The sequence below is a fragment of the Anguilla anguilla genome, chromosome 19 (assembly GCF_013347855.1).
Source record: "Anguilla anguilla isolate fAngAng1 chromosome 19, fAngAng1.pri, whole genome shotgun sequence".
NCBI classification, from domain to species: domain Eukaryota; kingdom Metazoa; phylum Chordata; class Actinopteri; order Anguilliformes; family Anguillidae; genus Anguilla; species Anguilla anguilla.
This window is the reverse complement of record NC_049219.1, coordinates 5,618,846-5,631,838: the sequence shown is the minus strand read 5'-3', so window position 1 is coordinate 5,631,838 and position 12,993 is coordinate 5,618,846. Positions and strand designations below refer to the sequence as shown.

Below are 12,993 nucleotides of genomic sequence, written 5' to 3'. Positions count from 1 at the left end.
CCCCTCTCTAAACTGTACTACAGACAATTCAGTGTCCCCTCTCTAAACTGTACTACAGACAGCTCAGTGTCCCCTCTCTAAACTGTATTACAGACAGTACAGTGTCCCCTCTCTAAACTGTACTACAGACAGTACAGTGCCCCCTCTCTAAACTACTACAGACAGTAGTGTCCCCTCTCTAAGCTGTACTACAGACAGCACAGTGCCCCCTCTCTAAACTGTACTACAGACAATTCAGTGTCCCTCTCTAAGCTGTACTACAGACAATTCAGTGTCCCCCTCTAAACTGTACTACAGACAATTCAGTATTCTTTCTGTCTCATACTACACAGTTAATCCCATATTCTTTCTCCGCATTTGTACAGTACAGGCAATTCAACGTCCCCTCTGTCCCAAACAACACAACCAGTCCAGTAATCCCTCTCCCCTGGTTTTGGCTGAATTTTTCATCATCGAGAGAACCCGGGAGGGATGGGGGGAAAAAAGCAAACAGACTATAAATCTGAGAGGCTTCGAGGAGGGCGGGGGGGTACGCGGCGGGGTGGGGGGGGAGAGACTGACCCCGAGCAGTCGGAGAGCACGTCCGCGTCCGCCGGGTCTCGCTCGCAGACCGCCGTCTCTCTCGGGCGACGCCGCGCACAGGAAGTTACGCGTGAGGTAAACGGGGCCTTGCGCTCTGGTGAAGCGCTACTGTTGTCCGACCACAGAGGTCATGTGACTGGGGGGGTATTATCTAAAGCAAAGGGATTAAGGGCACGGGCAGAGCGCTCCCGGTCCTAATCGTGGGATACGGGGCTGGTGGGCGGGGTTTTACGTGGGATTGACGGTCGATTTAGCCAACCTCAGCGCGGCACACCTCCTGCTGACCCGGGCGAAGGACTCGTCGCCTCGGTAACCAAGCCCCAACCCATCCAACCCACCCTCGGATGTTTTGCCGACAGCAAAGTCGGCACCAACCAATCAGGGCTCACCGTGCAATCGGTCACCCAGAGAGATGAGGAGATTCCTGAACAATGGTCAGGGGGGAGAGGGGGTCCCATGGAACGCATCATCACACTCACCCAACCCGTTCCACAGGACCCACAGCGTCCTGGAGGTCACTCAATCCCACAATTCCTCTCTCCTGACCGCCGCACCTGTAAACCACGCTATCTGCGTACGCGCGGCCCCGTAATGGCGCCCGGGCACCCCAGAGCCGGGGGTCAGCTTTTGTGCAAACGCCCCTTCTTCAGTTCTGGCACGGGGGTTCAGTTCCCCCCCCCCTTCACAAAACCAGCCGAACGCAGACGCAGCCAAACCCGCCGCTGTTCAGCGACAGCGTCTCCTCTGACACTGCGGCAGCGACTGCACCCCCCCTCCACCCCCCCATCGAACAGGAGGAAGCCGAACTCACAGACCCACCAGCTCCCTCACCATTGGCCCTGCGAAGGCGTATGCGCACCCCAACCCTTCCGTGAAAAAAACACGACCCCCCCCCCCCCCCACGGCCGCCCGACGCCGTCGCCCTGCCGAGGGAGGAGGCGAGAGGGCCGCGTTCCGCTCGGGGTCCGCTTCGGGGTCTTCCACGGCGACGAGGAGGAGGAGGAGGGGGCGGATTTCCCAACGCCCCCGCGGAGCCTCGAGCGAATTTCTTTTTTTTTTTTGGTTTTGGTTCCGTCGAACGGGAACGATCCAAAAACCCTGCGGTTTCGCAGACCTCGTTAGAGGGACGGTTCACTTCCCGAAGGTCTTTAACGAAATACTAAACCCGAGCTTCAGACAGCGGGCCCGGACACTGAGACCTTGGTCCGGCCAATCAGGAAGCGATCCATCACGGAGGGGGAACGGCGGAGGGGGCGGAGTCACGCTCCGAACAATGGCGAAAGACACAATGGCAGACCCCTCCCGCCCTCAACAGCAGGGGAGGGACCGTCAACCCCCCTCCCCCTCCACCCCCCTCCCAGTATCCTACCTGGGAACCGAAGACCAGTTCCCTCACCATTACACCACACTGCCAACAAGAACAGTACCTCTACCGGCGCCCAAATGCCAAAATGGGCACCGTACATCGAAGGAGGCTGGGACCACGGGAGAAATTCGGAACCCGCGCCCCGTGGCACTAGCCGAAAGTATATTTCCACACCCCGACCCCTGCGAGCGGCAGGCGTGCTGTTCTGCTAAAGACGCTTACAGCAGTATGCGTGTGAGCTGACAGCACGTGCTCCCGCTTCTCAAGTGAAGCAGACTTTGGACACCCTTTACCTTTTTCCCTTTTTGGCACAGTCTAACCCCCTCCATTATGTCATTTGATGAGCATGATGAGCTCTTTCTTCAAAGCGGCGAAACTCAGCCCCCGCCTGATGTCGGAGTCCCTGTCTTTTGCGTCTCGCGGTAAAAATTTTTTTTTAAAAAAACACCGTGGGGAACGATGCCGGTCGCACAGGGATTTTATGTTCTTGTGTAAACAGTCTCGGACGAAGCCCTTACCGTTAGCCCAAGTACTGCGGGGTACATTGTGTGTTATTTTACGGTATAGACGAGGCAACACTGGCTGGATTCAGTACGAGCTCGGGGCAAAGTCACTACGGTGCGCAGGGTTGGCCGACACTTAGCCGACGCAGGTCCATTGGCTGTGGAACCGCTCGCGGGTTTCCTCAGGTATCGCTGACCTACAACTTTAGTGGGTCAGCCGCAACACTAGCAACGGAAGGGCCATGTGTAATGAGCAGAACCCCAGGGCTCCGCTCAGGCTCCGTTCCAGCTCCGCTCCGGAAAACGGAGAGACAAAAGCCAGGACCGATTCTGAACACAGAAAGCCACGACTGTCAGGCTGCAGCTTAGAGTATACATAATGCGGCCCTTTACAGGCTCCGCCCCCAACCCCCACCCCCACCTTCCAATAATACACACAATGTGGAAAAAGTAAATAAAATTTTTTTTAATCCATCTTGTTGCCGGCCTTCCGCAGCCTATTAAATTGCAGCGGCGTGCAATTTGTGTGGCGCAGCATTCATTAACAAGAGGTGGCGCGTGCACAGGCCTCTCCGAAGGAGGCCGGTACCAGTACCAAAGCGGCTTATTAAAACGAGTCCTACTCCAACCTCCAAGCGGTGGAGATCCGCGTGAAACAGACAGGGCAGAGCGGGCCTCTCCCACAGCCGGGCGTTTTCGGCCAAACTGTCAAAAACGTTAGAGGCTCAACCCCGTTAAGGCTCGAGCCTAGGGGAGGGAGAGACGCTGCTATAAATGTAGTACGCAAGACTTCCGAGTCGAACCCTCAGTCTGGCCGGTGTGCGGGTTCTGCCAGAAACGATCGATGCATTATTTTCCACATCCTGCGGTTCTGTTGTTAGGGACCGTGCCCCGGCCAAGTTCCGGGCACTTTCAAAGCAGCAATTAACGGCCGCGAGGAGCAATTAATCCCCCATAGTATTCCCCGCAGTGAACGGACAGTTAAGAAATATATATTTCGTCTAATTACCTGCAGGGGAGACGTCAAATTCCAGCTTTTCTTTTAGATATGAATGCCTTCGCGTTTCACTACATGACAACCTGAAAGGAAACACGCAGTTCTACTCCCGTCAAAATCAGTCCCGAAGCTTTGACACGTTAAGCTACATACACGACCACGTAAGGCGGCTGACTACACCACAAAAGATACTTTGCGCACTCCAATAGCCTACTTAAATGATAATGTAAATTAGTTCATACAGCTTCACTTGCATCCATATAGCTACGGGCCAGCCTATAAATGCTTCATAATTCTGCTCATACAGGTAACAACAAAGGTGATTAAATAAATCACAATAATCCAGATATCTGGAACAAGTAACACAAGTGCCGTTGCGGTGATATAGGATTTCGGCTTAGACTAATTTAAAAAACGTTTCGCTTTTAGCACAACAGTGACTTTATTGACAATTCGACGTCGTGATATATTTGAGCTGCATCTGTTCTAATATTTGCCGCAGACAGCCCACGAGCCCCCTTGCTGTCTGTCGTCTAGCGTCCAAATAGTAGGGGTAAACAACTGAACACGAAAAAACAGCCATTGTTGGCATTAACGGAAAAAAAAAACTTTTTTATCTGGGGCAACGTGTGTGGCAGAATGATTTCTAGGAATGCCCCACTGTGTAGAATTATATTCATACGCGATTTCTTAAGAAGTTGGGTTCCGACATTTAACCATTTTGGCACCGTGATCACGTCTGATCTAGACTCGGTTTATAACACTGATGTAATGGGCTACTCTGAGACTGACAGTCGGGTCCCAGGGTCACGGCAAATCAGCAGAAATAATCCAAGCGTTTTGCGTAATTTCGTGGTTTGGTCTAACAAATCTCCATTCACTCAACGGTTTGGAAGGTTTTTGACCAGAATGAACCGGCCATTCATTCCCCTTCTGTAATTACAATGCCACTGTAGCTTAAAAAGTGGTTACAATATCCGTTTTGTGCCCGCACTTGATTTAGGAACTGCAGTCCCTCACTTCTCCAGCAGAGGGGGGCACGGGGCGTCAATAAAACAGGCATTGTATCATCGTACAATGCAAACCATTAGGCTACAGCAATCGATGGAGTATTGAATCTCTTCCTGGTAAATAAAAAATAATCCTACTTCTCACTTCTAGCATCGATATTATCTGTCATTTCCTCTCAACTGCGCTCAGCGTCGTTGGCCGCTTTTGTTTCAAATGGGGAAAATATGAGTAGCCTACGTTGCAAATAAAATTTGTTCAAGAGGAGAGCCATCCTTAACCAGTTAGGTTCGCTTCTTTGTTCTGAAAAGAGCCGGAAAGAATAGGTATGTCTGCAATTTTAGGTGCGAAAACTAATCAAATCAATCGTGCAACAATACGGTTCAAAACCGCCATAAATTACCCTCTAATTTAATGCGCAGTTTATTTCTAAAGAACTGTCTGTATCGAGACTGGTTAGAGTCAGTAGATTCGGCTACAACGCTAAATTTCCAAGATTAGTCTGTTGAATGCTGATGTCAAATAGTAAACACACTTAGTCTCTGAAGGTTTATTTAGAAATGGAAGAATAAATACAAATGTTTTTTTTTTCCTCTTTCAATTACGTTCACGATCAGTCACATCTCTGGCGCCGCAGCCGAAACACTGCCAGTTCCATGTTGCACGTTTTAACCGTAAGCAAACGGGTTTGTATAGCTAAAATGTTATCAAGCACCGCATACTGTTTAAAAACAGATACTACGGAAACAACACTATGAGCCTTTAGCCAAAAGATTGTTGTGATCGTTAACCTGGGGACTGCGTAGCCTACTCTGTCACCCAGCCCCTCTCTGCCTGCTCCGCAGCTAGCGAGCTAGCGTTACAACGATATAACAGTAACATAACGATATAACTGCAACAAAGAGATTGGGGCACCACAAGTATTGTATGTTTTCTTTGAATTGCATGCGCTGGAGCGACTTCACAAGTCCGTTTTTAGAGAGGGCATGGATTTAATTTAACAAGCAAGCTAGTAAAATCGACCAGGTACTACTTAACTATCACTGGTAACAGCAGATACGCTTGCGATCGATATTTAGAGGAAAACAAGCATATATAATGCAAAATGAGTCATCGGCATACGAACAGTTCACATATAGCCAATAAAATATAACTACTAACAACCTAGCACAGCAAAATAAATTAATGACAGTTACGGGGGATGTGTGGCTGAGAGTCAATCGCTTTGGTCGATCGCTTGCTTTGCAAACTAATATTTACGCGTATCACTCGTTAACATACACGAACCAGACAAAAGAAGGGAAGCTCACGTTTTCAGGTATCTTACCTTCGTATACGGGGGCCATCGGTGCAAGGACTTCTGTCACTCATGGCAAAAAATCAAGCGAGATTTTTGCTCAGAACTCAGTAAGAATCTGCCATCTTGAGCCGCCGTCCCTTGCATTACTGGCGTGCCCGGTTCATCAGTCCGCAAAAGATTCGAAATTCTCCTCCAGGGGTTTGCTGTAGTTACCGGTCTCGGGAGAAACGATCAGATGAGAAATGTGTACAACTAAACCGCCCCGGCCTAGAATTGGTCTTGGCTCAAAAGTTGAGCCAAATAGCAGGTTTACTTCAGCTAATTGCCAACATGTCTGTGGAGTCCCTGCAAAAGTTGCAATGGAAAAAGCCTAGGGAGTTTGGAGATAATCGAATGACTATCGAATAGATTGCAGTTAAGGGGAACGCGTTCAACTTTCTTGACGGGAAACATTCTCATTTGATCCTATTCTGCGCACTATATTTCAAGTTAACATCTGTCATTGCCGAGTCTGTAGAACTGTAATTACTTTATGATGGCTGCAATAAACATAACTGGTGCAGGTTAAATATTCTGATAAGAAAGCAGAAAAAAGAGAAAAAGAATAACATTCTGTCCAGATGATATGCACAAATGTAGGCTACATTACAATGAAAATATGGATATGCTTCATTATTGTTAGAAGAGACGCATTGTTGAAGTTCAATTTATATATAAGCAATCCGGTTTGCTCAAAATAGGATGCAACACGGCCCAAAACAGACGATGGAACGTGCATTTGGTTGAATTGTTCTGTGTGCGATGCGTCTGGCCTACATTAAACGCTCCTCTATGACGACATTGAATGTTCACAGAATGAACTAGAGCGGAATCCGATTACACTGGGCTCACACAGATGTGAGTAATGCTCCATTTACCAGCAACCCGTAAATTACACATGAGTAATATTTAATTAAATATGTGGGAAATTACAAATATTTTGTTTGAAGTCAGAAGTTTAATTCTGTTCAGTTTATTCACTAGTTATGGTAGCATATTTGTGTATTTCACCAACTATTCCGAACAAAAATAAAAATGACATTTTAATCGTTTTGGCTAAATCTTTATTGGGGCTGTCTAAGCCTAGAAATATTGGCACGCGAAAAGAGATTCAGAAAGCAATGTGTGTGATGATTTCTCTGCACCTTAAAAGGACTTCGGGTCCTCATTTTAATTCAGCTAATAAACTAGTTTGGAATCAAAGACGCATGTACAATTAATTAGTGGAGAATTGCTGAAACGAGAAAACAAATCTAGAATGGACTAATTACAGAAGCTGTAGTGTTAATGCCACTACGCGTAACGTATGCAACTGCTTACTTAGTTGTCGACACTTAAAATGATTCACAGTGTCTACAGGGCGCCTTGTATTAGGCTACTCACATTCATAAACACGAAATTACAGTGCAATTTCGATCATCGCGTTTGGGCACATAATAATGCATCGCACGTATTGTAGTACAATGCAGTGAGCAAACTTGCAAGGTTATTGAACGATTCAGCGGACACAAGATTCAAGCAGCTGGACAGCTGTGTACCTCCTCAGAATCTCTAGCGATGAAAACAAATCACGGGGCATTAGAACTGTGCGGCGTATTAAATACACGTATGCCATTAAAATAGTGTATAATACGCTGAACTCAACAGGAAGCGGAATGCTGGGATCGTTTTCATGGAGACAAAACTGAAAGGAAAAAAACAAGACTCTGGCACAATCCAGCCGACAGCCCAGTGAATAACCGGGAGAAAGAAAGAAAATAAGGTTTACATTTATGGGCAGACACATTTTTCTTTTTACGGGCATTAGAGTCGAGGTTATGAGCCCACTGAATGTGCTCAGCCCTGCAAATGAATTAATCAAAACCGAAAAGGGAAAGGTGGAATAGGTATTCTACCAATACACAATCACAATGGGCAAGGGTATAGGCTACATGTAAAGCATTCAATTATACAATATATACTGAAGCTAAAGATTCTTTTTAAAAACACAGTAGTGCACATAATTAAAGATTTGGAGGGAATTCTGAACACCAAGGGAGATGATAACGTGGATGTATAGTTGCACAATTTGCAAAGAGTAGACCAGCCAAGCGCAAGAGTTTTTCATGTTGAAAATGACCGTAAATTATATGAATATGTTTGGATATGCCAGCAAATCTGTGACCACAGTATCAGTTTAAAATAGGATGTGGCAAATGTTTTTGAGAAATGGCAGTATTACCAAGCAAAGTGCTGTCATATTACTCAGCTTGCAAGCCATCTTTGTCACGAATACCGAACACTTGAGTGAAATCTTTTCAAAAATATTGAAAGACAGTTTGTTAGTTTAATTCTCCCAATTTAGAATATGAGCTAATTAAACCAGCTAAATACAGAGCTGCCATTGCCACGTTGGCATTCTGACCCAATGAATGATGTAGGCTATAAAAATATGTAACGCTGCCAACGTCTTTAAACGTATAACAGGTGTCTGAACTGAAAAAATACATTTACCATTCATCGTTTTCCTTTTTTACCAAATGCAGCCGAACCACTATAGTGACGACTGAACTGTACACAATCAATGCAACGGGGGTCTATTTTAGTCAACTGATTAATGCATGCCGTACTAATTAATCGGCGTGTTTTGTTCATTAATGAAGCGACGAGTCCAGATTGTACCAGAACCAAAATTGGCATAATGACCACGCAAGCGTAGGGTACGTTCGACCCAGAGCCCAGGACACAGTTTGTCGTAGTGTGCTTTACAAAAACCGTTTATCGTTATTTAAGAGATAAAATGATTTCACCAAAGATGAAAAACTGAAGCTACGTCTAAATGCCACCTGCGTCATTCACGTGAGTGTGCAACTCCATAATTCTTAGAACTGCAATGTACACTGACTGCGTTCTTTACCTCGGCGCCGTGGAGTCACTGAGTCTGGTATTATTTTCGGTTATAGTGTTCCCAATACTGTCCTGTCTCATTCTGATGTCATTGAAATGACTGTGGCATCATGTCCCGCGCGCTTGTCTAAGAAATAGATTACCAGCATTTGGAAGATTTAAGAGAAGACGGCGGAGGAGTTGTTTTCATCGTGGTTTTGGCAACTGGACTCAAAGTTGACCGAGTGATCACACTTGGTTTTCCCCTACACGAAAAAGCAGAAAGTAGTTAATAGTTTCACAGCAGGTTTCTGTATGAGTTTCACTACAGTTGTGGTTGGTAACTAAGTCAGCTGCGGCTAATGTCCGTTAGGCTACATAGCGGATGATACTGCATCGACACTCCCAACAGATTCCAGTAAATATGAAACAAAAAAATATATTTTACTAAAAAAAGATGATGAAATTAACAGACAATTCTAAACAAAGGATAATGTGGGTTGGGTGCATAAAACTGTTTGTGGAAATGGAATATAGTGGTTACAAATCATGATTATACGAAATGATAAAGAAAATAAGAAACGTACAGGAGTTGAATTATGGTCTGCTGTGCAGTTGTAACAAAAATGACAACCTGGTAGGACAGAGATAAGATTCATTGTATAGATAGTACATATAGGCTAGATTCAGTCTAACTTAGATCTAAATCTAAGTTCTAATGCCAGAAGAAACAGGGTCAATAGTGCCTGGTGCTATCACTGTAATCTCCTCAGTCATTTTAGGAGGTTGCAGATTTGGATGCACGCCCTCCAAAACGGGTAAAGTCAGCCAACTCTTTCTTTCCCACCCTCATACTTCAACAGGACTGCCCCATGCCAGTGTGTCACCGCCTGATATCTATGGTCTCCGCCAGCAGAGTCAGAGCAGCCCATTACCAGGCTAACCAGAACGAAGAGTCCGTAGCCCCGGGAAATGGGATTGGTCAGCGGGGATTTCCGTTGTGTCACTGAAGAGCATTCCAGGAAGTGAGTGCGACCAGTAAGAGGATCATGTGACACAGTAGTGCCAAGGCTATTGGGTGAGTGTGGTGGTGCTGGTGGGGTGGGGGTAAAGGGACGTGTTTTTAGTAGGCAGTGGGGATGCGCATCCTGCACCCTCCGTGCTTTGGCCAGGGTCTGGAGCATCTGCTAAACTGTAAACTAAAGCTAAAACTAAAATTCAAGCCCCTCTCTCTGTCTGTTAGGGTATGACTCCCTACATAATTTCACATCTTACAGATCCCATGTTTCCACTTTCAGCTACTGTCTGTTCACACTAGGCAAAGCAGAAATTAGCAAAGACCTTTTTTGTCCCTCTGGGGCCGTGGTAACCAACCCTGTTCCTGAAGATCTACCGTCCTGTAGGTTTTCATTTCAACCCTAATTTGACACACCTGGCTCTACTAATTAGCAGCTCAGTGAGATCTCTAGCTGTCGAGTGAGGTGTGGCTTCGTTAGGGTTGGAGTGAAAACCTAGAGGACGGTAGATCTCCAGGAACGGGGCTAGTCACCTCTGCTCCGGGGTTTCTGTTCGTGACAGATCGGAGGGGGGGGGGGGGGGGGGCGGCGCGTTTGCTGTGGCACTGCCCCCCCCTGCTGAGGGCACATCACTGTCATCTGTAAAAAAAAAATTCCCATCAGGCAAAGAACCAGGGGAACGCACATCTGGGCGACTCGCTACAAACCCCCTATGACGTCACCGGACACCTGACAGTCATTGTGAAATCGGTGTCTTATTATTCATTGCATTTCTGATGGACATGGGACGGCGCACAAAATGTCACCGGGGTGGGGGGGGGGGGCGCGGCATTGTCGGAAAGCACGTCTCGCCCTGATTCCTGTTATTGCCTGCGTATCTGGCGAATGGCACTGAACGGAGAGGTATTGTCCTATCCGTGCGAAGATGATCAGTTTTTTTTTTGTGCGGAGATAGCTGTGTTGACCATTAAAGTGCTCCGCGGTGACTTACGAACGTGATCTGGGAGAGCCCGGAAACATCCAGTGGACAACGTGCAGGACTTGGCACTGTTTCATATACGAGCGTTTGAAATGTGTATTCGCATGTATAATACAGGTCGACTGCCTTCTTTCTTTTTTGAATGGTTTGCACAGTGCCACCTGCAAAGCAACCTGATCCTCCACCGTTCTGATAGTTGTTTATAGGCAATATACATTTTTGGGAAGTGTTATGTAGGAAAATACATTTTAGTGTTCCTTTGCCTATATCTGACAGCAGGATTCTCTTGGAAGATTGGTTTGGTGTGCCAGTACCTTCATAGACATTACATTACATTACAGGCATTTAGCAGACGCTCTTATCCAGAGCGACTTACACAACTTTTTACACAGCATTTTTACATTGTATCCATTTATACACTGAAGCAATGCAGGTTAAGTACCTTGCTCAAGGGTACAACGGCAGTGTCCTTACCCGGGAATCGAACCTGCGACCTTTCGGTTACAAGCCCAGTTCCTTACCCACTGTGCTACACTCCGTCCTGCCCGAGACCATTGGTTCTCGGGTTCGTTCGTGCTGACTTTCGTCCCAACCGCGTTCGAAATCCCAGAATTGCAAGAAGCTGTTAATTTTTTTCTGAACTGGAAGCTTTTCGGGTTTGGAGGGATTATTTACCCTCGTAAGCCATCTTTGTCAGAGACCACTGTGCCTGTCATGAAGAAAAAAAGGCCCACATTCACATCGTGCTCATTGCAAAGGATCGCATAAAAAGAGGTGAAACTATTTTTCGCCAATCGATATTAAAGACCGATAAAGCGATCGATAACGAGGCAAACCTGCACCGTGCCAATACGTCTAAGGAACAAATTATGAAAGAACTTTAAACGCGTGCGTTCGGCATCCTTAATTGAGCAGGAGGTCGGCTGTACCAAAAAGCCACCACACACGGGGGTCCCCCTGGACCGAACCACTGCACTTAATAGACTGTGAGAATGAGGAAGAAAGCCACTGCATTGCCTTCTGAACCATTCACTGAGGTCTCCTCATGCAGGCCCATAGTAAATTCAGTAAGTCCTGGCCAGGCCAGGCTTCTCTGGGTCCTGTAATGCACCAGTGCATTTTCCTAGGGAAACAAATGACAAATAGGTAGGAAGACGCGGCGCTTGTATCTGGCTGCCCATATTTGGCTAGCTGCGCTAGGCCCCATTTATAGGGGATGTCCTTGAAACAAATCAATACCTTTCGAAGCCGCTCGCGTTTGTTCAATCAAGCGAAGCGGCGGTAATACACCAAACAAAATACGTTTATCACTGTCCGGGAACTACTGCGCGCCAAAACGATACGTTTGTCCGGAGGAGAGAAGCAAAAAATAGTCTGGTGTTATTTCCGAACCAATATTTGACCTTTCGTCTGCTTTGAGGTGTGAAGGTCATTTTTGTGAGGGGCCACGTGACTAACCTCCAGCGGGCTTCCTTGTCTGCTGGCAGACGGCCTTATGAAGCACGAGAGTGCAACTCATCTTAACGCCTGACAAAATCTGCAGCCCCATAAACAAAAGTCAGTCCTTGGTACGGTGTTATCTCTCTCTCTCTCTCTCTCTCTCTCAAATTCAAATTCAAGATGCTTTATTGGCATGAAATACATTTGTACATATTGCAATGCGGTTGGGACGAAAGCCAGCACGAACGAACCTGAGAACCAATGGTCTCGGGTGTCCGTGGAGGTACTGGCACACCAAACAACAACAACAACAACAACAACAACAACAACAACAACAACATAGAAAAAAGAAAATGAAAAAAAGATTCTCTTAATTAATTCTCTCTCTCTCTATCTCTCTCTCTCTCTCTCGCACTCTCTCTCAGGAAGTGAAAGGGGTTCATAATGCCCAAGATCCGGGGCGAGGCAGAAAACCTGATGCCGTGTCGCTTCACAGGCTGTTTAGGGGGTTGGGGTGGGGGGAGCGAGGTTTCACACGTCTCACCTGTAAGGTGCGTTCGTTCACCTGTAAGGAGCGTTCTTTCACGGAGGAGGGTTCGGACTGCGGCGGCGGCGGCGGCGGCGGCGACGGCGGCGTCCCCTCGCTCTCCCCAGCGGCCTGGCGTCACGGCCGAATTCAGAACCGAACGGAAAGCGGCCGAGGCCCTTCAACCCTCAACTCCGTGCCCGTCGGCGGCGGCGGGGAGCTCCCGTGAGACGCGGGCGCGGAGATGCCAACGCGAAACCCCCGGTGCCTATCGTTCGTTTCGTTAGCGTCAGACTCGGCTCAAGCCCGCCGCCTGCAGAAACCGCGTTTGCGTAAAAATAAATGAATCCACCATCGCTGCTCAGAATCTCT

General features: G+C 47.2%; 1 long non-coding RNA gene across 3 annotated transcripts; it reads left to right on the top strand.

Annotated features, from left to right (window-relative positions):
* Positions 1-4,498: 4,498 nt before the first annotated feature.
* On the top strand, positions 4,499-12,659 carry LOC118218763. 3 transcript variants are annotated; one of them, XR_004763544.1, is made up of 3 exons: positions 4,499-4,575; positions 9,524-9,738; positions 12,521-12,659. It is a non-coding gene; the product is annotated as an uncharacterized LOC118218763 (long non-coding RNA). The 3 variants fall into 3 exon arrangements; XR_004763545.1 differs by lacking the exon at positions 4,499-4,575 and adding an exon at positions 6,614-6,653; XR_004763546.1 differs by lacking the exon at positions 4,499-4,575 and adding an exon at positions 8,321-8,633.
* Positions 12,660-12,993: the final 334 nt, after the last annotated feature.